The sequence below is a fragment of the Rhinolophus sinicus genome, linkage group LG02, assembly GCF_036562045.2.
Source record: "Rhinolophus sinicus isolate RSC01 linkage group LG02, ASM3656204v1, whole genome shotgun sequence".
Lineage (NCBI taxonomy): Eukaryota > Metazoa > Chordata > Mammalia > Chiroptera > Rhinolophidae > Rhinolophus > Rhinolophus sinicus.
Window position 1 is genome coordinate 37,051,786 of NC_133752.1, and position 25,479 is coordinate 37,077,264.

Here is a 25,479-nt window from a genome sequence, read left to right on the forward strand (position 1 = left end):
ATCCTACTATTGTTGCATTTTACATATGTAAAGACTGAGGTTCAGGTTTCAGAGTTCACCTAAAGTTGCATATAATAGTTGCCAGAGCCAATTCAAACCCAGGCCTTGACATCCTTTTTAAAGTTAATCCTAGAACCCACATAAAGTTATAATTTTATTATTTTAGTTTACACACAATAGATACACAAATTACTATAAATACAGTTAACAAATACAGTTAACAGTTAATAGATATACAAATTATTACAGATACAGTTAACAGGTTTTGGATTCACAAAGCCCTTGAAATAGTCTGTCACAGCAGTTTGGGCATCTGATTTTGGACTGAGTGATTGTTATGCATGTTGATTTATTTACCAATTTACTAACATCTTGGAGTGGCTCACCCTGCACTAGTTGATTTTTGTTAGTTTTACTCACAGTAGAAGCTACAGAGCTCCTAATTTTATAAATGATGAGATATCACTTCACACCCAATAGAATGACTAAAATGAAAAATACGGATAATAATACCAAGTGTGGATGAGGATATGGAGCAGCTGGAACACTCATGCATTGCTGGCAGACGAGCAGATGGTATGTCATACATAGAGCTGTTTGACTCTTTAAACTATGTTATGTATAACTTCAATAAATATCTATTGCTCTAATTCTCCACATTAACATTTTATAAGAGAAAAAAAATCACACGATCATCTCAAAATCTAATCTAAAAAGCATTAGATGAAATTGAATACACTCTTGACAAAAATCATTTGAAAAACTAGTAATAGAAGAAACTTGCTTAATCTAACAAAGGGTTTCTACCAGAACTCACCAATAATATCACATGTAATCTTGAAAAGCAAAAAGCATTCCATTATAAATTAGGAATAAGATAAAATACCCACTATCATTATATCTATTTTATAATAGATACTAGAGGCCCTATGAGTATAATAAGTAAAAATGCTGAATAAAAAAAGTGAAAGTTATATAGGTTGCCAAGGAAGAAGCAAAACTGCCATTGTTCACAAATTATGAATGTCTCCACAGAGAGTCCAGGGAATCCAGTCTAATTTTTAGAACTAACCAGTGAGTTTTGCAAGATTGCTAGGTATGAGTGCATAAAAAAATCAATTGCATTTCTATATGCTAGCAACAAATGTAAAAATGTAATTAAAAGAATCAATCTTTCAAAAGATGTGCAAGATTACTTTGGAGATAATTATAAAATGTAAAAAGTAAAGCCAATCTAAATAGAAACATATCTCATGTTGTTGGATAGGAATGCTCAATAACTTAAAGCTATCAAATGTCCCAAAATTAGTAGAATAAATCAATACATTCAAAACTCAATGGTTTTCCCCTCCCCTTTTATTAAAAGGTAGATTCTAAAGTGTATATGGAAGCATAAATGACCAAGAAGAGCCAAGAAAATTTTTGCAAAATAAAAGTTCAGGGACTAACTTGACTACATATCTTATTAAAAGTCTATACAAGTAACTCAGACAGGGTGGTATTGATGAAATGTAAATAGACCAGTGGAACAGAATAGAAAGCCCAGCAACAGATTTATAAATGTGTGAAAATTAGATATATGACAGAGGTGATTGTAAACCATGCTTTCAAAACACTCTCAGATTTAGCTTTTTTCTGTCTATAACTTTAATTTTAAGTGCAATTTAAGTGCAAGATAACCATGAACCCAAAAGACATCTGTGAAGGAAAAACTCTGTTTTCTATTCACACACTCAGTTCTTCTAGCCATCAAATGTGTGTGTGTGGGCTTTTCTTACACCAAACAATTGAGTGTCCTACAAACTTAATTCTAGCATTACCTATCCTGAGAGCATCAGATCCCACAGGTTAGGGGCTCAGTCCCAGAAGACTGCTCCCCAATTTCAGACCCCAATTACAAGTCCAGGTTGTCACCTGGGCTTCTGACTCACTGGCTATGTCATTGGTAGAACAGCTCATAGGATCTCAGGAAAACAATTTACTTACTAGATTACTAGTTTAATATAAAGGATATAACTCAGGACCAGCCAGAGAGAAGAGTGGCACAGGGCAAGCTGTAGAGGTAGGAACACGAAGCTTCCATGCCCTCTGCGGGTGCAGCCACCTCCCCAGAACCTCCACACATTCACCAACTGGAAGCTCTCAGTACTTTAGAGACTTTTATGGAGGCTTCATTACGCAGGCATGCTTGATGAAATCATTGGCCACTGGTGATTGCACTCAATTTCCAGCCCTTCTCCTTGCCGGAGGCGGGGAAGTGGGGCTGAAAGTTCCAACCCTCTAAACACAGGTTTGGTTCCTCTGGCAACCAGCCGCATCCTTAGGGGCTTTGCAAAAGTCACCTCATTAACAAAAACTCAGGTGTGGTTGAAAAGGGCTTATTATGAATAACACCTTTATTGCTCTTATTTACCACTTGGGAAATTCCAAGGTTTTATGAGCTGTGTTCCAGGAATGGGATGAAGACAAAATGTATACCTGTTATTATAAATCACAATATCACAGGCTGCTTGCTTGAAAATCCATCACCTAATTCCCTAGCACCTCAGCCTCATCCAACACCTATTATCAAGTCTTTTCTTGCCATTATATTGCATTTTTATGTAAAAGTTCAATTTACTCGGTTTCAAAATGTTGCTTATTATTTTTACCAACTTATTTTTATTGTTCAATTGAAACATTTTTCTGTGATACTTACTTAGGTGTTCATAGTTACCTTTGTATCACACCTTTTTTCATTAGAAGTCATGGAAGTATTTTATTTATTGAGCAGCTTTCCCTTAGCAACCTTGGTCTTTTTCTCTTGATGGCAGGGAAGTCCTATTACATTTGGGAGGAAGGAAACAAGACAGGGTAGAGGAGAAAAGCAGGAAGAATGGCAGAATCTGAGAAAGAACAAAAGAAGACTAATACCTTAAAGCAATTAAGAGCAAGCTTGTTTTCGTTACAGTTCTAGGTTCTAAGTCCTTTGCCTGCGTTGGTATTTTATGGAACAGAGTTGGTATTTTAGCGTCATAGTATCCAAGAATTAGGCTGACTCTATTAGCTGGAATTAGAGCAAAGAAACATCTATAGGGAATTAGCTGAATCTTTCTTAGTTTGGTGACAAGTGATTTGCAGCAGAGTCCAACCAGATTATCCCCTATCCTCCAACCTAGTGTAAAAGATGCAGTTTTTCAAAAATATTTTTGGTCTTAAGAGGCATATGCCTCACACAAAACAACTAAGCCACAGGTTGCGCTAGATAACAACTAGTACTACCACTACTAAGAGGCAATTGTATGACTGAGTTCTCACTACACACTAAGTGTTCCACCTATTTTATCCTAAATAAATCTTCACCATACTATCCAAAGCCCAGGACTATTATTATCCCATTTTATAGCTGAGGCCACTGGTGCCACAAGTAATGTGTCTGCCTCAGAGTTAGAACATGGCATGTATTCCAATCAGGCTTTAGATTCCACTATACCTAAGAGGTGGTTCTTGGAAACAAATGATGGATAATCCAGGTAGCCCACCAAGCATTTCTGTGAAGACATTCCCAGGACCCAGGGTGAAAGAGAGAAAAGCAGGGAAGGAGTCTGCCTTCTCAGCAACTTGGCCATACAACCTTGCTTCATGGGAGACTGCTTGGTCTGTTTATATGAAGTTGTCTCTGCCTCGTTGTGGAGATGGCCATCCTCCTGATGACAGCAGCTGGCGCAAGGGGACGAGGAAAGGCAGGAGGACTAGCTGGTAGCTGCAGAAGCTCTAATGGCTGTGATGGCAGGTATTTCCTGTGAGGGCACAGGCCCAGTTCCAGTTGACCTCTGACTGCTGTTCTTGTAAGTGGGCCCCTACTGTCTTCCCAGAACTGTAGACCAGAAGTCAGTTGGCCCAGGTTCTGATTTCAGGTCACCACCTCGACACATATTAACTGTGAGTGAGACTTTTAACCTCTCGGAGCCTCAGTTGCCGCCTTGGTAAAATGAGGATGTTGGACTAGCTAAATTTCAAAGTTTCTAATAGTCTGATTCTTCCCTTTATTACTTTCATGTATCTATCATTGGATTTTCACAGTAGTTTTCAAACAGTGTTCCACGGAGGTGATTCAGAAGTTCTGCAAAGGGTAAAATATTTTCCAATAGGTAAGAAACCCACTGGACTATCCGTCTATATACTATTATTTGCAATGAGATTTTACTTAAAAAAAAGAGTTCATTGCTATTCAATTTGAAAATCACATAATAGAAAATTCTCAAAGACAAGATGAGTTTTCAAGATCCAAAGAAATGACTTTATAAAGCAGAAACATCAGGCCAAACAGGACATGGGAGGTTCCCTCCTTAAGGGACCAGACAATCATGACATTTAAGGCACTTCTTCTGTCCACCCAGAGGTCAGACGCCCCCTTCCTCTGTCCCAACCACCCAGCTCAGTGGGCACCATTCTCCAGGGAGAAGCTTTCCATAAGCAAATAGTCTCTTGTTACTGCGGTCACTGGCTGCCCTGCATGTTTGCCACCCCCTAAAGGGAGTAGATTTGTCTATGCTGCACATCAGACACATCTATTTAAGAACATCTTATGAGAAAAGAAATAATACCATATTAAGCGTTATATATCTGTTGTGAGATGCATCTCAATTTCAGAAAATTAAAATGTGAAAGAAGATAAGTCATAGAGATCAAAAGTTGATAAACAGCTTTTTTTTTTGCTGGAGTCCCTGCTCTGCTGTAACAGAGACCGGGAACCATTGTCTGTGGCAGCTTTTCTCTGTACCTAGTCATAAATCTGAGTCAGTATCAGGAGCTCACAGCCTCTCACTACGTTTCTTTTGTTTGTTTGGGAGTGAAATTTGCTTGCTGGTAGGATGCTGTAAATTAGCTATCCCACCCAATTAAGGAAACTTTACTTACAGTGGCCCTTTGGGACATTTTCTTCCTACTCCTTGAGAAGAAAATGGCCCGGTATTAAGATGATGACTTTTTTTTTTTTTTTTACCACATCTCATAAAAGAACAGGTGCTCATAGGACTCCTTTAAACGTCCAGGAGTGGTCTGTTCACTCCTACCAACAGTCAATCAAGCACTCTGGGGTGGAAAGCATAGTCAGTTAATATTCTTTATCTTTTCCCCATCACTCTGCTTACCACCACAGAGCGGCCTCCAGAACAGGTGATAGGTTCATACTAGTCAGTGAAGCAAAGGGGAAGGGAGAAAGAACTTGAAGAGATGTAGTCAATGTGGAAGAATATTTCCCTCCTTACTCCTAAACCTTACATTTATTTTCTCCACTCCAAAAGGAGTTCTGAATGGTTAGCAAATTTTTTTTTAGTTTATTTTTTAAATTTATTGGGGTGACAATTGTTAGTAAAATTACATAGATTTCAGGTGTACAATTCTGTATTACATCATCTATAAATGCCATTGTGTGTTCACCACCCAGAGTCAGTTCTCTGGTTAGAGAATTTTATTTGGTGTAAATATCAGAAGATGCAACTCAAAATTGCTAAAACGATGGGGAAACTCAGCCTACAATAACAAGAATTTCCAAGGTAGGGTAATTCTGGACTTGGTTCATTCAGAGGTTTGTTGATGGTACGTACCTAGCACTCAGATTCCTTTCATCTTTCTCCTCAGCCATCTTCAGCATTTCATGCTCTCTCCATCTGTACCCCAAGAAGGCTGCAGGATCAGCAAGCATCACATCTTGATAGAAGCTGAAAAGGGGACCATTTTTCCCTATGTCTCTTTCAAAGAGCTAAGAAATTTTTCCTAGAATCTTACCCTTCCCGAAGATCCTCTTTCATCTCATTTGCCAGAATTGTATCACGTGTGTTATCAGGAAAACAATCACTTTGATGGAAAATGATACCACTGTGATTAGCTTACATCAGTCAGGATTTATTCAATCACATAAGGAAAGGGGGGGATACCAGACCAAAACAGAGGCACAAGATGGAGGACTGCTGGTTACCAACCTACAGTGTCTGTTACAAAGTTCTAGAGTCACCGTAACACCTTGAAACTTAGGAAACTGCCTTGATTTCTGAAAGAGTCTGTTGAAAATAATTTGTTATGTAAATCATAGCCTGCCCTTGGTCTGCTCAAATCTCATGGGATTGAAGGAATTCCTATGGAAATCCAGAAGGCTGTGGAATCACCAGATATGCTGTCCTAACGGGGCTGGGTAGGGTGGCTCTCCCTGCACTCCAAATCTATCCTTCACTCTCTTTTCATTATTCTAAAATATAGACCTGAGCATGTCACTCCTCAGCTCAAAGAACCAAGTGGCATCCCAACCTATTTCTAAGCCATCTTTCTCTTCATAGTTATGTCTTGTATATGTGAAAATCCAGGATATGTCTTTTACTTTACAGTTTCCTTCGTCTTTGCTGTCTTGAATGCCTTTCCCTACTTGCCTGCCTGGTGAACCCCTATGCATCCTTCAAGACCCAAATCAAATGTTAAAACTTACTCCCATCCTCTAATTTCCCCTTTATTTGAGTTTACATAATTATTGCTACCATTGCTCTTAAATCATCCTATTGCTATTACAGCCTCCTGATGAGTCTCCCTGCCTCTTCTTGTCTCCCTGTAGTCCATTTTCCACACTACAGAATATTTCTAAAGCACTAATCTAATCACATTGCTCTCCTGCTAATATCCTTTATTGGCTACCGATAGTGCCCAGGACAAAGCTCTGTAACATACCTCATAAAAACCATGGTGATCAGGCTGTCTCTTCCTCGTACATCAGGTACTCTGCCCTGCTGAATGATCTCAGTTCATGAACATGGTATGTTCTTTCTCATCTCCCAGATTTGTGCAAATCATGTTGCCTCTGCTGGGAATGCTGTCCCTCACCACCCCTTCGATTGTCAGGCCTCAGGTGCCTGATTTGACTTCCCCAAGTCTTGGTTGGTGTTTTCTGGTACATTTTCAGAGCCTCTTAAGTTTTCTCTAACAGCACTTAAATCTCTGAGATTTCACAGATTCTCCAAAGTGCCCTGAGGATAAGAGCTGCTTTTTGTACATAGTTATGACTCTGAGACATACAAAGGATTCAGATGTTTGTAAAAGAGGACAGCTGAGTTGATTCTTGCAGGATAAGTTGGAGCAATGCAGGCCTTAAAGAAACTCATTCTCTCAACCCTTGGCAATCTCGGTTAAGGTACAGGGGTTAAAACTGCAAGCCTTAAGTTTGGCATGGAACCATCATTTAAAAAGATTTCTAAAACTTTCAGCATTTGTGGATCATTTACTTTGTGTCTGAATCACACAGATCACCAATAAATGTAAACATTTTCAAAAGATTAATCACAATTTTAAAAATGGAACAAAAGCATCATATGTTAACTTATCATTACTACTGATAAGTAAGAAGGGTGATACTTACTTTCACATCCAGTTTATATTTCTCTTTGTCCTATTAAATTACAACATTCTAATGCACAATGAAAGGTTTACGAGATAGCAAGTGTTTTGTGGGTCTTTCAAATGCTTATGGGGAAATTACATACATCTTGATACATCTTGTTACAAGTGCCTTCTCTACTCCATTAGCAATAAACTGAAAACTCGAGGTTGGATGTTTCACCCTGGGAGGTAGTGGTAGATGTATTATTAAATCCAATTTGGATAATCCAGCTTCGGAATCCAGCTTCGGAAAGTACTGATGGTGCCAAAAATATGTATACACATGACTTGTATTCATCTTTTGTTATTGGTATATATTGTTACAATTTTAATATATTTATTTCCTTTCTTAAAATGTGTATACATTTTTTTGGCACCCTCTGTATTTATGTGTTTTTTCTTTTTAGCATGCTCTTTAATTTTAAAAATAGGTTCATTATGTAGGATTACTTTGTTTCTTCAATAAGGGAAGAAAATCATTCAGAATTAAAAATCGAATTGCTCAGTAATCAAACCATTTATGTTATAATTCAATCTTTTAAAGAAATTTTGCTAGTTTATCTTCAACATTAAAAACCATTATATTTCAGTCCCAAAGTCATAGTTTTATGCTAGCTATTCATATGTTGATAATATTATACACATAATATTTGAACAAATCACTTGAAATCATAGAAATAGTCTTTACTGGGGTAACTACCTGATACCTGGGACAGTATCAGTTAATGTCTATTACTCCAACAAAATTATTAAAAGTGCCTATTTTCACTCTCAAAATTGTCCTCGATCAAACAATACAATAGATGGTCTCCCTAATCCTTCCTGGCATTAATAGTGTTATGTAGTGTAGAAATGTTTCTACAAATGGTCTCATGTGAGTACTTTTGAATAAAATTAAGTTTCTATATATGGTCTCATGTGAGTATTTTTCCTACGAGAGTGTGGGAAGTGGAATTTTTTTAGTCACTGCCCATTTTCCCCCCACACAGCATGCTAAACAGTTCTATTGTTAGTGGTTATAATTTGATCATATTTCTACTTGCCATTGTTTCTTTCAACCCCAAATCAAGACCAGGAGTCACAGCACTGAATGCCAATGAATGGATGTAACAATGTAGGCAGGTATTGAGCAAATTCTTTTACTCTCATAAAAATCCCCTTCCCAGATGTCCAACTTATTAACACGGATCCAAACACACTTTTCCCAGTCCATATCAACTTCTCACAAAGGAATTTTTACTTAATGAAGGCTATCTTCTCTATAGTAGCATGGGATTTCAGTAGTAGTGGAATGAACACCACCAAGCACTTCTCCCTCAGAGATGAACAACTCATATGCCAAATGTGGATTCATACTCAGCATATCAATAGCTCCACCCAACTGAAAAGCATACACACACACACATACACACACACACATACACACCACACACACCATGACAATGCCTCCACCTATGTCATTATTATGTGACATCCAGTGGTTCCACTTGATAAAGGAATTACATCTAATTATATCTGATAAAGGAATTACAGCATATCATGTCTTCTTAATCACTGCATTTTTGTATCTACAAAATTTTATAAATTTTTAGCAATAGCACGGCCTGTGTCTAATTTTGTAATGAAGAGTTAAAATGATTAATGATGTCTTAGTAATATTGATCTCTGCTTTTAGTGACAACATACATTAGTTCCCTCCTGAGATGAATAATTTAGAGCTGGTACTGAAAAACTTCATTAATTTACTCTAGAGGTCACTCTTCTTTATTTGGAAATTATGGGAAAGTTCTCCTGGCTTCATACCACTGGTTGACAAAATTTCAAAATAGTGTATTAAGGAATAGGTATAAATGGATTATTGGTCTCATAAAATTCAATTTAATATTTTCATCATGGTATACTTTTTTGCATTTTCTTTTTAGACTTTATATAGAAAATTATCTCATTTTTGCAGATTACCTTGAACCAGAGCATATACATTCACATTCTGTATTTGCACAGAGTTTCTGATCACCATTTACAATTACAACATTTTGTGAATTCTTATATTTATAGTATATTTTAATCCTTATTTTTCATTTCAGAGAGCTATTTTGAACCTCTGGTCCATTTTTATGAATTAGAGAGATAATAAAACAAATAGTAATATTGATATGAGCTTGTTCTTATAAATCATAGTGCAAGTTTTAAGAATGAATTGATTATTAAGACTATAACAGCATTTCTGTGAAAAATCACAACTCTTATATTTCAAATTGGTGAAATGTACATTGAACCAAAGTCTCTTTGTTTTTCCTTATGAACCTGCCAAGGGATTAGCCGTGTTCTGAGAACACATTTTTGGAACAGTGTCTCAAAGGGTAGGCCTACCAGTTGCCTGTATATTGACCTCTGCTGGCCAGAAAGGCATAAAAATTACAGGACTGAAAGTTATTCTCCTGGGTGTCATGCTGAAATAACACTTTTGCACAGAAAAGAAAATCATGTTCTCAAATGTGGATGTTTGAAAAATCAGGAAAGGAAATTGTCTGAGTTTCCTTAGTTACAACAGTGCTTCACAATCATAGCAGCCTGGAAGCTGTCTATACATTGCAAGAACATAGAACATAGAGCACTCTGCCCGACAGAAAGTGATAGTTACAATAGCAACCAAGGAACATATGAAGTGCAGAACTTTATGAGCTTTGACTACAAAATAGTGACAGTGGTTTTGCAAAGCTATACATGAAATCAACCTTGTTAAGTTAATCTATTCATTTGTTCATTCCTGTATTGATCCTTCAATGTACATTTATTGAATGACCTTTTCTCTCTATTCAATCTTACTGCAATCTCTGCCTTTATCTTCCCCACCTCACCCTATTTCCCCACCAATTAAGTTTTTGCACCAGTTTCTAAGTCTCAGCTTTTAATCTTTCTTTTTTTTTTAAATTGAGGTATAACTTACCTACAGTATATGTACAGATTTTAAATGTACTGTTAGAGTAGTTTTGACAAGTTGATATCAAGAAGCAGAACATTTCTACAAAGTGAATTTTAAATTACAGTTATGTTTTTAGTAAAAGAAGCCTTTTTTCAATCATTTAACATCTACCAAGTCATACTTTCAGGTCTTTTAAATAGCATATTAGACGTTGCTGAAGAGAGAGTTACTGAACTAGAAGATAGATTTTAAAAAATTACCTAGAGTGTAGCATATACACACAAAGAAATGAACAATATAAAAGAGCAATTAAGAGATATTGAGGCTGTGTATCCAGAATATACAAGAACTTTTAAAAGGCAATAATAAAAAGACAAATAACCCAATCTAAAAATGGGCAAGGGATTTGAATAGATATTTCCCCAAAGGAGATTTACAAATGTTCCATAAGCTACATGCAAACATGCTCAATACCATTTGTCATTAAGGGAAATGCAAATTAAAACCACAGTAATATATAACTTCCTACACACTAGGATGGCTTTAATAAGAAATACAGAAATAAGTATTGGGGAGGATGTTGAGACATTGGAACACTCATGCGTTGCTGATAGGAATGAAAGTGGTGTAACCACTGTGAAAACAAGTTAGGCAGTTTTTCAAAAAGTCAAACATGGAGTTACCATATGACCCATCATATTTACTCCTAGATATACAACCCCCCACCCTCCAAAAAAAGAAAATATATACTTCCTCACAAAAATTTGTACAGGAATGTTCACAGCAGCATTATTCATAATAGCACAAAAATGGAAACAACCGAAATGTTTATCATTGATGAACGGATAAAAAATATATAGTATATCCATACAATGGAATATTATTCAGCTATAGAGAGCACCAAGTACTGATAAATGCTACAACATGGATAAAACTCAAAATACTATGCTAAGTGAAAGAAGGCAGTCACAGAGACCACATATTGTATGGTTCCATTTATATGAAATGTGCAAAATAGACAAAACTATTTAAAAAGTAGATTAGTGGTTGCCTAGGGCTATGCTGCAGGTGGGGAGTAAGGAGGAGTGGGGAGTGACTGCTAATAAGATTTCCTTTTGGATTTCTCTGTGGTGATAATTGGACAACTCTGTGAGTTTGCTAAAACCAAAATCACTGAATTATAAACTTCAAATGGATGATCTTGTATATCTCAACAAAACTGTTTTAAAAATGTCATAGGCAAAACATTAGAAAACATCGAGGAAAGGATTTTTAGCTTTTTGCCTCAAGGTAAGAAAGAATATCTTAAATAAGATCCCCAAAGTGAAAAAGATAAAGGAAATGATTGATAAAATTAACTACATGGATAAACCTAATTGCCTTAAATTAAAAACTTCTGTGTATCAAAAGATACCATAAAGTAAGTGAAAAGACAAACCAGTCTTGGAGAAGATATTCAAAACATACGTCCTATGTACTAAGTCTGTGGCAGAATTAAAACATGTAGTCACTTCTGAAAGGAATTTGGTATTAATGGTAAATCTAATGGAGCATTTTATACCATCCTTCCTGGGCCTGGGAATGACTTTGCTTGTCCAGTCTGGTCACTGCCACCAAGTGGCACTGCAACGATGCGTGCGTAGTGAGAAGGTGCTGGGGGTGTAGCAAGAAACAGTACCTGGAACTCAGATGTTAGAGCTAAGTGACTTGGCTTGCTAAAGGAAATTATTCTGAACCATGAGGCTCTCAATGCCTCAGAGACCTTCTCATGGACAAGCCAAAGGCTATTGCCACCAGCCTGAGTATGCCTCTACGAAGGGAATAGGACTCTAACAGAATGCTCACTGACTAGCCCCAGCTTAATGGGCTTTGGAATTGCTTATTAATAGCATATCCTTTCAGCTTGTTGCAGTAAAATGTTATTTGCTTAAGATTTTCATATGGGAGTGTTCATTTTCACCAAGCCTCTGCCATATGGGGTAGTTATTCCATCTGATACTCCCACAAGCACTGTCAAAGTGTTCTGGTTGATTCACATCCTTGCTAAGACTTGACATTATCAGAGCTTGACCTTTTGCCAATCTGTGGGGGTACTTGATAAACATAACGTGTTGATTCTACCTTTGATATATGTACCTGACATATGTCCACCCTTGGTATAGCTCCCAGAAACTTTTGGACATGTGCACCAGGAGACAAGTGTATTCATAGCAGCAATGTTTCTAAAAGCAAAGGACTGCAAACCACTAAAATGTCCAGTGACTGGAGAAAAGAAAAAAATACATTTTCATCCTTTCACGAAAGGGAATATTATACAGTTGTGAAGACAATTGAATGATAGCTACAAATTTCAATGTGAGTTTATTTTATAAACATAATGTTGATGAAAAAAGGCATATTGCAGAAAAATATAGCACAATTACTTATAGATAAAGGCAGAAAACTTTTATTATTTAATAAACTGTTCATTATTTATACATATGTGGTAAAACTAACGCTAAGAAGAGAACATACAAGGCCATTTCAGGAGAGCAGGAGAATAACTAACTTTGGAGGAGGAAGGCAGTGTGATCATCAAGGGACATGCTGGGAGCATCAAAGGCATTGGTGATGTTTTGTTAAGTTGGATATCAAACATTCATTTCTTTATCATTTTGCTATTTATATCACACAGATCTTCTCCTACGAATATGTCGTTATAAAAATGTTAAATGAATTGCTGAAAATAGCCTTTATATAAAATCAAGTGTCTCCCAAAACTATATATTTCTATGCGCATATGTAAATGTACTTTAAAAATATTAACTTTTTAGTTAATTCAGTAGCTTTAAAAATTATTGATGTACCAAACAGGTAACCTCGTTAAAGCTTAGAGATGGGTGACAATGCCCGCTGAGCACATGGTCTGTGTCGCGCCTGAGCTGTGTCCACTAACTAGAGCCTGGTGCTCTGGTACTAAAATATCTTAACGTTAGACCATTTAGCATCTCTGTCTTTTTTCTCTCCCTTGTCAAAGACTTCCAGAATTACCATCTCTTAGCTGAACTCTACAGAGTTTTGTTCTGGTTTGGCGTTTTTCAAAAGGGTTTCTTATACTTAAACTTACCCCAAACCGTCTCTTGTGAGTCTAGGTTGGTGTGGTCCAGAGAACAAGAGGGCCAGTGGGAGAGAAACCTGCTGCACTTGAGTGTAATAAACATGTTGTTACATACTGACAGGGAATTTTTAAGTAGCCATATCGAAATGTTCTCCTTCAATGGTAGTACAGGTAATAAAAATGGTAATTTCATTTATACAACTTAGATCTGAGCATGCTAGTTTATCGGGCCTGATTAGAAACAAAAAGACATTCTGAAAGAGAATTCTAATCTTAGGTGGCTTCTCACTTGTTTGTCCCTAGCAGGACAAAGCACCCATATGTGCGCCAGGGAAAGAGAACTGAGGACTTTGCAAAACAAATGAAATCCCTGAAACATACTCATTCATGTGGTTTTATCAAAACATATATATACACATATGTGTGTGTGTGTGTGTGTGTGTGTGTGTATAGGAGGTTAGTCTAGGTTGAAGTTTTGTAATCATTTTTGGGAAATAATAACCAGTTAGAAGCCTCAAACAGTAACTTTCCTATTACTCATACCAAAAATCGGGAAGTCATCCTTAATTAGTTAGAAGATGATCCTATGTTTATATATATATACATGTACATATATATACATATATATATGATCATATATATGTATATAAAATTTAAATGTGTATATTGAAAATTCAAGTTACATAATAATAATAAAGTCTTGCATTTATTGAACAACTACTGACGGGAACTGGTTTTAATGCTTACATATTCTAATTTACTCCTCGCAGTAATCATGAGACAGATTCTATTACTATCCTCATCATAACACATCTGAAATTTAGTAGGTTCAAAACTCATCTGCCTGCCCCTGCCACAAACCTTCCTCATAGTCTTACTCTTCTTAGTTCATGGAAACTTCCTCTTTCCTATTACTCATACCAAAAATCAGGAAGTCATCGTTAATTCCTCTCTCTCTCTGTCTCTCTCTCTCTGTCTCTCTCTGTCTCTCTCTGTCTCTCTCTCTCTCCCCCCCCCCAATATATATGGTTGTGCAGGTTGTACACTGCAAAAGGTAAGGAGCTGCCATTTACATTGTAGGCATCATAGATTTGTGTAGTAAGTATAATAATTTTCCAGCAGCTGTCAATTCTAAGAAAATAAGTACTTTATAACAATTTTCTGAGAGATGTTTATAGGCTATAGGTGTCCTTTTCACCACCTACATGGAATTATTATCATGGCCTCCCTGCTTTCGCTTTTGTCCTCATTCAGCCACTCTTATTACAGTAGTTCGTATGCCCATGTGAGTCAGGTCAAGGCACGCCGCTACTCAGAATCCTTCAGTGGGCTTTCACTCCAAGTCCTTACAGCAGATCTGTGAGATCTATCCCTGCCTGACATTGCTCTGACTTCATCCTCCTACTCTCCCCCTCCCTCCCTCTGCCACACTTGCTTCCTTACTGTGCCAACACTTCCATCTTGTTTTTCTCTCTGCTTGCTTCCTTTCCACTTTCAAGTCTTCACTCAAATGTCCCTTTCTCAGTTCGGCCTTCCCTGGCCACCCTGTTTAAACTTGCAGTCCCGTGCCACCACCACCCTATTCTCCTCCTGGCTTTACTTTCCGTCACAGCACTTAATTGCCATCAACATTTTTGATACATTTTAATTATTTTGATACACTTTATTTTGGGAAGTGTAAAACCCCATGTGGACAGACAGAGACCTTTGTCTTTCTTATTCAATGTGGATCTCAGGCACCTAGAACAATTCTTAGCACAGAGAAAGCAATCGATAAATAGTCTTGAAATGAATACATCTTCATTGTACAGATTAGGAAACTAAGACTCAGAAGCTGTAAGTTACTTTTTAAAGGCCAACAGCCAATGAGTGGTGGAAGCAGGATATAACTCCAAACCCTGTATTCTCTAAGTATAGCTCTACTGCTATAGATCCAACAATGTAATTCTTTAGTGATAATAATGATGACGATGGTGATAGCCACGATAACAATACTAGCTAGTATTCTTAATGCCTGCTTGTGCCATGCTCTGCGCTTTACGTGTATTTTCTCATGTATTATCTAATTTAATATCCAGGAAACATCTCATTTAAATCATATTGGAATCCCTCAAGTTTTGGCAAATTAACTCTCATGCTATTCAAGTACAACTAAAGATGAACAGAACTATATTCCCAAAGCGTAAAGAGCAGCATAAACTTCCCTTCTCCCTGTGGGGAAGGCAGGAAACTAGCAACTTCAGATTTCACATGAAGAAATTGGAAACTGCATAGCTCTGAGAGAGACCCCCGTGTAATCATCCTATTATGGTTGGCTTCTTTTGCTCAATTTATTATTCATTTATTCATTCATATGTTCATTTATTTATTCACTCATTCAACAAACATTATTGAATGATTTCGGCGTGATGGACTATGCCAAGTTCAAAGGCTACAAAGATGAAGAAGCATCCACTGTCCTTGAGGCGCTGAAAGCCTAGCAAGAGAGACAGATAATACGAGGGTGAGTGCACTGAAGGGGTAAGTGTGATATTAGAGGACCAGCACAGAATGCTGTGGGAGCGCAAAGCAGGAAACGCCTAACTAACCCTGTCTGGGGAGACATGGGAGGAAATGAACCAGGATGAGGAGTTTGTCAGGCAGGATGGGGAAGAAGGAAAAGAAGCAGAGGAAGAGATTTGCAAAGGCATGGAGGCATGACTCATGCAGGCATTTGGGGAACTGTGTATAGCTTGCTATAGCTGGAGCTAGGAAGCTGGGGAAAGAAAGGGTTGAGAGAAAGGAAAGTAGAAGGCAGAGGGGCTTTAAATAAGGTCGTGCATGATTAGATCAGATTTTCATCTTATAAAAATCCCTCAGGGTGCTGGATGGAAACTAAATTAAGGGAGCAAGTCCAGATGGAGGGAGGTCACAGATACCTGGTGCTTTGAAGCTGGTGTTTTGACTCAGGGATATTTTGAGGTGGCCTAAAAGTAACTACATTTCTCAACTCTTAGAAATTACCAGATGATGTGCAAAACAGCTATCTCACGCACTGCAGAACCTCACCCCATGCCAACTCCTAGATCTGTGGAAGTTGGGGATAGGATCAGAAGGAGGGTGAGAATTAGACAAAATCTGGCCAATAAGCCACATATAACCGGGAATCATGTGCTCACTGCAGGTTGTTATCTTAGAAAGAGTCTAAATATGCAACAAGCATACTTCTCCTTTTCCTTAGAGTACTGTGTATTTTGCAAGATCTGCTCCTCTGAGTCTCTGGTTACTCTCTGGAAGTTATAATTGCAACAATGATTTACTTTTAGTTAGTATTATTAAGTGTGTTAACTAATATGTATTCTATTTTGCATTAGAGAAATCTCAAAAAATGGAAACCTCTGCCTTTATGAGCTTTTTATAATGTTCAGTTTCTTTGGGGAATTCATGTTATATGCTGGAAAGTAAGCTGGAGAGAGAGCATATTAATTAGGACTCTTTTAATTGGAAGTTAAAAAAAAAAGGGAGTCTGGAATGCAGCTGACTTGAGTCATACTGGATCTAGGGGCTCAGTGATATCATTGTGCTTCCCTCTCTTTGAGACACGCTTTCCTCACATGGCAGGCTGAATGGTCACTGGCACTGCTACACTCCCATCTGACCAGCTGAGCAAACCCACATCAAAGAGAAGTTTTCTAGATAGCATCTGTAAAATGGCCCAGGAGAGACTCTGACTGGCCAGCTTGGGTATGCTTATCCTTAAAATGTAGTCCAAGATATGAGGTATTCTAATTGGACAGGCTGGAGGCATGTGTCCATCTGTGGAGGGTGGGAGATGGGAGGGGTGTAGTGTGGGGCGTCAGCCTTACGGGAATCCCCTTGGATGAGTACCGCTATTACCCAAGCAAGTGGGGTTCTTTCACGAGAATAAAAAGGGGGAAACTGTATGACATATCCACTGTAGGTACAGTGTCCATATAATTTGTTGCCCAAGCTGCATAAATAATGATGATTCCAAGATAACACGCATGAGCTGGAACTATCCCAGGCTCCTTGGGAAATATGGTCACCCTACCTCTGGATAAGAGGCTATTTGGGCCACAACATAATCCTTTATTTTTTACTCCAAACTGTATGGAAAATCCTCAGTTGCATTTCTAACAGTTCTTTCCGTAGTCTTATAATAGATACACGTTATATTTAATCGCGTCACACTCATCTTGGCTTGATGTCTTTGATACTCTTTTATGGGTTAACCTTGATTTATCAGTATTCCCTCTGATTATAAGTCATCTTTTAAAACAGCTCATGAACAAACAATATTAAACAATGCAGATGTGACTAAAGTATAAAGTGAAAATCCCTGCAATTGGGGAATTAGGAAGTACAGTATCAGCAATACCTTTGGTAATATAAAAACAGTGAGTTTTGACCAGTCTGTTTTGACTCAGATGTTTAGAAATCAATAGGAAGTTATCCCAGGACCCCATGGGTACAATCACCAGTCAGGTCCTCAACTGAGTAGGCACAGCATTGGAAAAGAGGGGACTGAGTTGAGATTTACTTTAGAAATGGGATTCAGGCCTTAGTGATTCAACTGAAAGTGCAAGGGAGAGATTAAAATCTCTAGTTTTCTAGATCAGGTACCTCCCTGGAAAGGGAGCCCATCATAGGAGTGAGAACTATCCAAAGAAAGAGAGGACTGGAAGATGTGAAAGAAAAATGGTCCCAAACCTCTTCTGGATCTGATTTAACTTACAACCTAATTCCGGGAAGAAATTAATGCATTCTCTGATAAAATGCATAAGCAATTTTCAGATAAAATTTAATGGAGTTAACACTTATTCTGGGAACACGTCAATATCCCCCACCTAGCCGTCTAATAACCATCCCTTTTTTTCTTTCTCTGCCTGTGTAACAATGGTGATTTAACATTCTCTTTACCCACAAATGCCCTGCCAAGACTTAGTCTTTGAAATGACCACAACAGGCCTTTTCTTTTGCAGCAAGATTATGACGAAACTTTGACATGGGGTTGTAGAGGAGTATAATGTCTGCTTCATTTATAGATATTTTCAGTCCTATTGCTAGGGAGGCTTTTGTAAATTAAAAACAATACTTTAAAAATAATTGTTAAAATAATATGTGTTCACAGAAAGTTCGGAAAATTCATAAAAGTAGAAAGCATGGATAACTTAATTTTTACATCATCTTTTTCATTATTTATGTTTTTTCTGTGAATTTTCTGTCTAAAGCCTTTGATAGTTTTCCTATTGGTTTGTTGCTAATAGTGGAACTTTTTGCAAATTAAAGATATTGCCCCAAATCAATTGACCTTTCTAGGTAGGAGCTTTCTTTGTGCCTGGGACCTCTGTTTAGAGTTGGGTTCTATAGTAGTTCCTCTCATTGACTTGTTTTATCAAAAGCTAACTGCTAGTCAGCAGTTTCTATGCATCAGGCACCGGTTAACTCAGCCTCCTGAGAACCATCTCCTGCTGCCATCCCAACGGTGAGCATCAAGTCTGGCACATGGCAAGAAATAAATCCTTGATGAATCATGATAGCAGTAGCATTCTTGCATGATGACTTTGCCAGGAGTTACTAAGCATGTTTCATGCGCATTTCATTTAAATCCTCATAATAATTGTATGAGGTAAGTACAGTAATTGTCACCATTTTACAGATGAGGAACCTGAGCATAAAGAAGTTAGCAATTCATCTGAAATCCCCATTAGAGCTGCACTGTAGTTAAAACCCAGTTCTGTCTCACTTTGTAGTTTAAGCTTTTAAGTATAATGCTATCAAGAGCACTGTATCCAGACGGGGACTTTTAGACTTGAAGCATGGACACTTGACCCTGTGAAGAATTCAGCACTAATCACAAAATTTACCCCCTAAGTTACTTTGAAGCAATTTTATTTTAACTGATATTGAGAGCATTGCATTATGCAGCTAGAAAAATCCCAGATCATAAATTTCATATTTCTCAAAGCTCCAGAATTATAATACGAGGTAGTTTGGCAGGGAAAGGACCCGGGGGGGGGGTGGTGGTGAAAAGACCCCAGAGGTAATAAACTGAGCTAATCCAGACTAGTGTCGTGAAACTACCCAGGAGTGCAAAAGGCAAAGTCGGTTTCACGGAATTAGCTCTCACTTTAGAGAGATCAGATTGAAACCTGAGTCTCACGTTACACTTAGTTTTTGTTACACAAGTTAATTAAGATCATCTTCCACTCAGACGATTTTATGAGTGCTGGTATATAAAATTCTCTTCCTATAGGTAGAATCAGATTCCTAATTGATTTGGCCAATTTAGATTGAGTTCATGTCTGTAAGTAGAGGGCACCTTCATAGTCACATGAAGACGGCATCCTCTGCAGCCCACCTGCCACTTTCTCAGCCCAGCCCAGGCTGACTTACTGCTGTAGTGAAGCAGAGCGAGAGGGGCCTTACTCAGAGCCAGCTAACTGCTCCTTTTCTCTAGGATCCTCATGAGGGTGGCTCCATTTGCAGGGCACTGCAGCCCAGGGGTAGGGTGAGCGGGTTGGCGAGTGGTAGAGCTCACTGACTGGACCTCCAGACTTCGTCAAAAGGAGGTGCACTGCTTGCTCTACTGACAATAAACCCATTTGCTTTATTGCTAGTTGGTTAGACTATATTTGGTGCATTTTCGTGAAAGTAACACAGGGCTGTGAATTAGAAGATCCATGTCCTTATCCTATGTGACTTAAGAGAAGGAGTTTCATTTTAGTTTCTTTAATTGTAGATTAGGGATAATAATATTTTCCATGAGTGTTACTTGCGAAGATCAAATGAGATAATGTTTTTGAAAACCCATCATAAAGCTCTATGCACCGTATGAATATTTCGTCATACATAATTCTACTCCACTTTCACCACTGAGGAGCCTGAAATTCATTGAGGTTATGGCCACACCTCTAATAAGAAACAAAGCACAGATTTGAACCAAGTCTAATTCCAAAACCTCCCATCTTTTTTCACATACTGCCCTCTTAAACAAATTTCAGTTGTTAATGTGAATATAGTATTTTCCACATTGTATGATATAAAATTTAACCCTGATTTCAGGAGTCCCATGCAACACTCCACAGGACTCTGCCCAGCTCTCCCTAGTACCGAGCAAAGAGTGAAGTCCTCAGGGCCAGACCTCCCTTGTTGCATACAGACCCGAAAATGGAGCACAATATAAATGTGTGTAAATGCCTATCGCTGTGGTCCCAGCTGCTATTATTACTCAGTGTGCTATTTTAACACTAAACAATTCAGAGTGAAGAAAACATCCTGTGCTTATTCTTTGTCTATTGTACTCCTGTGCCCTATAAATCAAGGTCATATAACAATATATCGTTACAAGTAGCTGTAGATAATCCTTTTCCCCAAGATGATACAATAGAAAGCTGCCACCTCCTTACTCTCACAAACAAGAAAATGTTTATCTGTCAGATGAAGTTACTAATTAAAAATAATTTATGTTAACAGAAACTGAAAAACAAACTTCAAAAGAGGAGGAAAAGAATAGTATATTTCCCCCCCTTTCTTGCCTGAGAAATCACCTCTAAAACTTGATGTATATCTTGAATTTGGGTAATCACAATCTATTTAAAGGCACACGCACAAAAGAAAAGATAAATGATATACTCGGGGAAAATCTTTGTAACATGTGAAAAATGGTTATTATTGTTAAAACTACTCTTTCAAATTAATAAGGAAAGGAGGAACTCACCAATAGGGAAATAGACCTAGGACATAAATGAGCAGTTATCTATTAATAAACGCTTCTTTGTTGATTTACAGTTTCTCATTTGGTATTTTTCTTGCAACTGGCTGTACGAATTCTATTAAGTAACTGACTCCTTAATAATTCTTCAGTTGCTACAGTATGGAAGGTTCTGATTTTAACACCTATAAATAACGGGGCACGCCCGGCAGGCAGGCCTACATTTTATATGTGCAGCTTCTAAAATGTAAAAGCCTACTGTCGTGCAATCTATCACTGTGTGCAGGGTTCCTCAGGCACCTCCTTTCCTTGGCTAGCGAAGACCTCAGCTCTCTTTCTGGGCCAGCGTGGGGTCTGGAACAGATGAGAGTTGCGTATACCTTATGGAAAGGTGGCCAGAGACAACAGACGCTCAGTGGGCAAGAGCAGGGCGCTGGGGTCAGCTTAGGGACTTGATGTTTGATTTCAAAGCTGTTTAAAATTTAGAGTCCAAAATAATTATGGGATCATTAGTACGCTTCTGACCAGTTGCTCAGTAACCTAGATTAGGGTTACTCTGTTCCTTTTTATTATTATAAAAATGATCTTTTCTTTCCACTATGATTTATATGCAGACAGAATTTCAGAAAACAACAGCAAAATAATAATAATAATAATAATAATAATAATCAAAAGAAACAAAAACCATACGAGTACTTTGATTCTCAGAGAAAACCTTTTGTTGCACAATTTCCAGCACACACATACAATGTACTTCATACAACTTTTAGCCTTGGCGATAGGTCAAACATTTGTTCATGCCAATGTGTATTCACCTGCAGAAAGATTTTGGACGACTAGTGTTTCAGTCTATACATATCTAATTACTGATAAAACCAATTGCCTCTTTTTAGGCATTTAGACTATTTCCAATTTTAAACCATGATGCGATAATTATCCTTGTAGAAATATTATATCCTTACCATAAATCTATAGAAGTGAAATTGCCAGGTCAAAATAGTATATTTTAAGGTTGTTGGTACATATCACCTAATTGCTCCAGAAAGGTCCCCATTTCACTCCCATCAGTTGGATAAACGACTACCAATCTTCCCATACCCTTGTCACTGTCATATTATTCTTTTTAAATATTAGTCAATGTGTTAGGTTTGAAAATGGTAGCTCATTGACTTAGTTATAAAATTTTCATCTGTTATCTTTAAATGAATAGTGAGGCTAAACATTTTTTTCATATTTGTATTCATTCTTTGTCTTTTTTCTCCCCGAGAATTGCTCATTTGCGTCCTATATTTATTTTCCTATTGGTGAGTTCCTCCTTTCCTTAATTTAAAAGACCAGTTTTATTTTAACTATAATAACCATTTTTCACATATGTTACAAAGATTTTCCCTAGTCTATCATTTATCTTTCATTTTTTGTGTGTGCATATTTAATCAACAAAAGTGGTTAACATTACTTTGTGAATCTCTATTAATCTTTTCTATAATATTGTCCGTCTTTGGTGTTTTGTTCACAATAGTTTTCTCTATCCACAAACTGACTAGTTAGATCTTTCATGTTTTTATTTTGGACTTTGAATTTATTTTGGTTTACACTTTGAAGTAAGGTTCTAACCTCATTTTTTTCTCCAAACAGCTAAATAATTTTCCTAAGATCTTTTATTGAACAACCTACTTTTATTGTATGCTAAATATTTACGAATCCTCAGGTATGTTTCCAGTGGGCCTTTTCTTTTTTAATGCAGTGGCAAAGCAGGGAAGATAAGCCCTTTAGGATCTGGCAAGGGTTGTTATGCTCACTGTCATGCCTGCTCCTATAGAGTCTGACTGGACTGGAAATGAAGGGATGAAAGAAGTATAACTTAAAAATATAGATAATTATTTTCAAGTGTCTAAAAGATGCTGAGATAGACTTTTCTCCCAATTTTTCTTTGATGTAATTGGTTTTAAAAATGTGATCCTAACTTAATAATTACACATACATTACACACACATTTGAACATTCTTTTTCTGTACTAGTTCACACTAGTTTTCCTCATAAATAATTTATTAAGAAAGATCTTCTAATAGAATCAGTTTGCACTTGATTATAAATGCATTGGAGACAAATAGATTAAAGCTAAAAGAACTATTATTGGGATGTTTTTCTTCACTTAAAATTGGGGGGAATTGGCCCTTCTTCCTTCAGTTGGGACCAGCACTAAACTACCTAGTAACTGACAAGCTTTAGTGACCCTTAGAGAAGATTCCATATCCTCTTTTGAGGTAATCTATTCCAATATTTAATGATTTTCATTAATATAAAAATCTCATTCAGCAATTTAAACTTTCTTTTTTTAAAACTTATTTCTTAATGGTGACTTTCTTCAGGTTATTGTCCCTCAGACTTCTCCAGATTGAACAATCCCAACCCCATATGCAGACCAAATCAGAATAATTTCTCTTATATTTATTCGATGTTCAAGAACATTTGAGCAACTAGTGAAACCAATTGAAGACCAAGCATGTACATACACAAGATATGCACATGTATGCTCCCTCATTTAAAAAATATTTAAGCTTGATGCCAAATTTCCATTTTAATTTTTGCAAAATGTCTTTTTTTTTTTGGCCTAAACAAAGACCAATTGTAATGCAGTGAATTCACTTTTCATTTTAGTGAAAAATCTGAGCAAAGCCCAAGAGGATCCCTCACTGCAGAGGGGCCTGGGGTTGGCTAATGAGAGTCAGAGGATTACAAGACTGGAATGCAGAAACTGCCTTTGTTGTGAATGTGAGCTTCTAGCACTCCTATAATTGTGCCTGGAGCTCTACACTGAGCCTGACCTTAGAGGAAGGGAAAGAGGGCAAACAAATGACACATCCATGTTAATAGTTGTATAAATAGTGAATTACAGCTGTAGAGCTAGGTGCTTCCATGGTAGGAATAGAAAAAGGACATGGAGCAGATATTCATGAATTCCGACTTGAATTTATTGTGAAGACATAGATTCCGTAGGGTTTGGGGGCTATATTCTAGATCCAGAGACCTCAAACAAATAACTGGGCACAAAGGAGGTTAGTCACATTTAGGTACTCTACAGAGCACCTCGTCCATGGCACAGCTGCCACACCAGCATCTAGAGAAATGGTTCCATTCCCTAGGCTCTTTCTCCTTCACATCGTCCCTTCACTTATAGCCACCTGCCTTCCTAATTCCTGCTGATGGAAGAGTCAGGTGTGCAGCCCAGAGACTCTCTATGTGGAGCCAACTTGGGTCAGGTGGGTCTTGGCCGAAATGAGATGATGCCTGGGGCGATAGAACCAGGGAGTTTAGTAACTTTAGACTCATTGTTCAATGAAAATTGGCTGAGCAGCTACACGGATGTCCTGCTTCCTCTTTTATCCTTAAAGTATAGATTTACTTCGAGGTCTCCTCACCTACCACCCGCTGTCCAAGAAGTGGGTCTGGAACCAGGACGCACTCGAATCACCTAGTATTAAAAACTGCCCAGATGAATAATGCTATTTCCACAGATCTCCATGATGGCAAACTCCTGAGGGTCAGGGTCTTAGCCAGCTGTGTGGGATCCTCAGCAAGCTAATGTGTTGGCATTTCTTCAAAGTGCTATTTAAAGCATACTGCAGACTTTTCAGTGTACTGTTTGAGGGAGATGCCAAATGCTCAGGCAGATGGACAGAGCAGGAGACCACGGGTGGCAGAAATCAGTATCTCCTCTGTTGACCCAGCAATTCTGCTCTGGCCATACCTCACCAGGAAAACAAAACCTTAGTAATGAACTATACTTGTCTTCCTTAGAAGGTAGTTAGTTGACCAACCATTTTTATTCAAGGATGCCTCTTAGAGGTTCTAATTTCCAGAGCAATTGCCTTTGAAACACAGGCAGTTCTTTCCCTGAGAGGAGAGGAGTTTGGGGAGTACAATTTGGCCATCTTATTACATTTCCAGTGTTTTTTTTTTTTTTTTTAAATACACACACACACACACACAACTGGCACTTGCACACTACCCTGCTGGCCCATGTCTTGATGTAATTCTGCATGTGCAGAACTTCCCATGGGTCACTTACTGCCCTAATACTTGTTGAGTTAGCTCAGTACAAACAGAATGCCATACTAGAACAACTTACCTCCTGACCAATTCAGAGCAGTTTACAGAATGCTCTATTCCAGGTTTTGTTCTGGAACTGTATCAGACAGACAGGAAGCCCTTTTATGCAGGTGGCTTAGGCTGTGTGAGATTGTTTTCTTTTAGGAAACAACCTCTCATCAACAAGCTTGAGGCACCAGAAGAGGCCTTTGTCACTCTATCTCAGGCACTTGGTGTTTGTCCAGCTGCTCTGAC

At 37.8% G+C, this 25,479-nt stretch overlaps 1 long non-coding RNA gene across 1 annotated transcript; it reads right to left on the bottom strand.

Moving 5' to 3' along the window:
- Positions 1-216: 216 nt before the first annotated feature.
- On the bottom strand, positions 217-25,479 carry LOC141569557 (uncharacterized). Its single transcript, XR_012493288.1, has 3 exons — positions 25,265-25,479; positions 5,589-5,702; positions 217-4,102 (listed from the first exon to the last, which is right to left on the bottom strand). It is a non-coding gene; the product is annotated as an uncharacterized LOC141569557 (long non-coding RNA).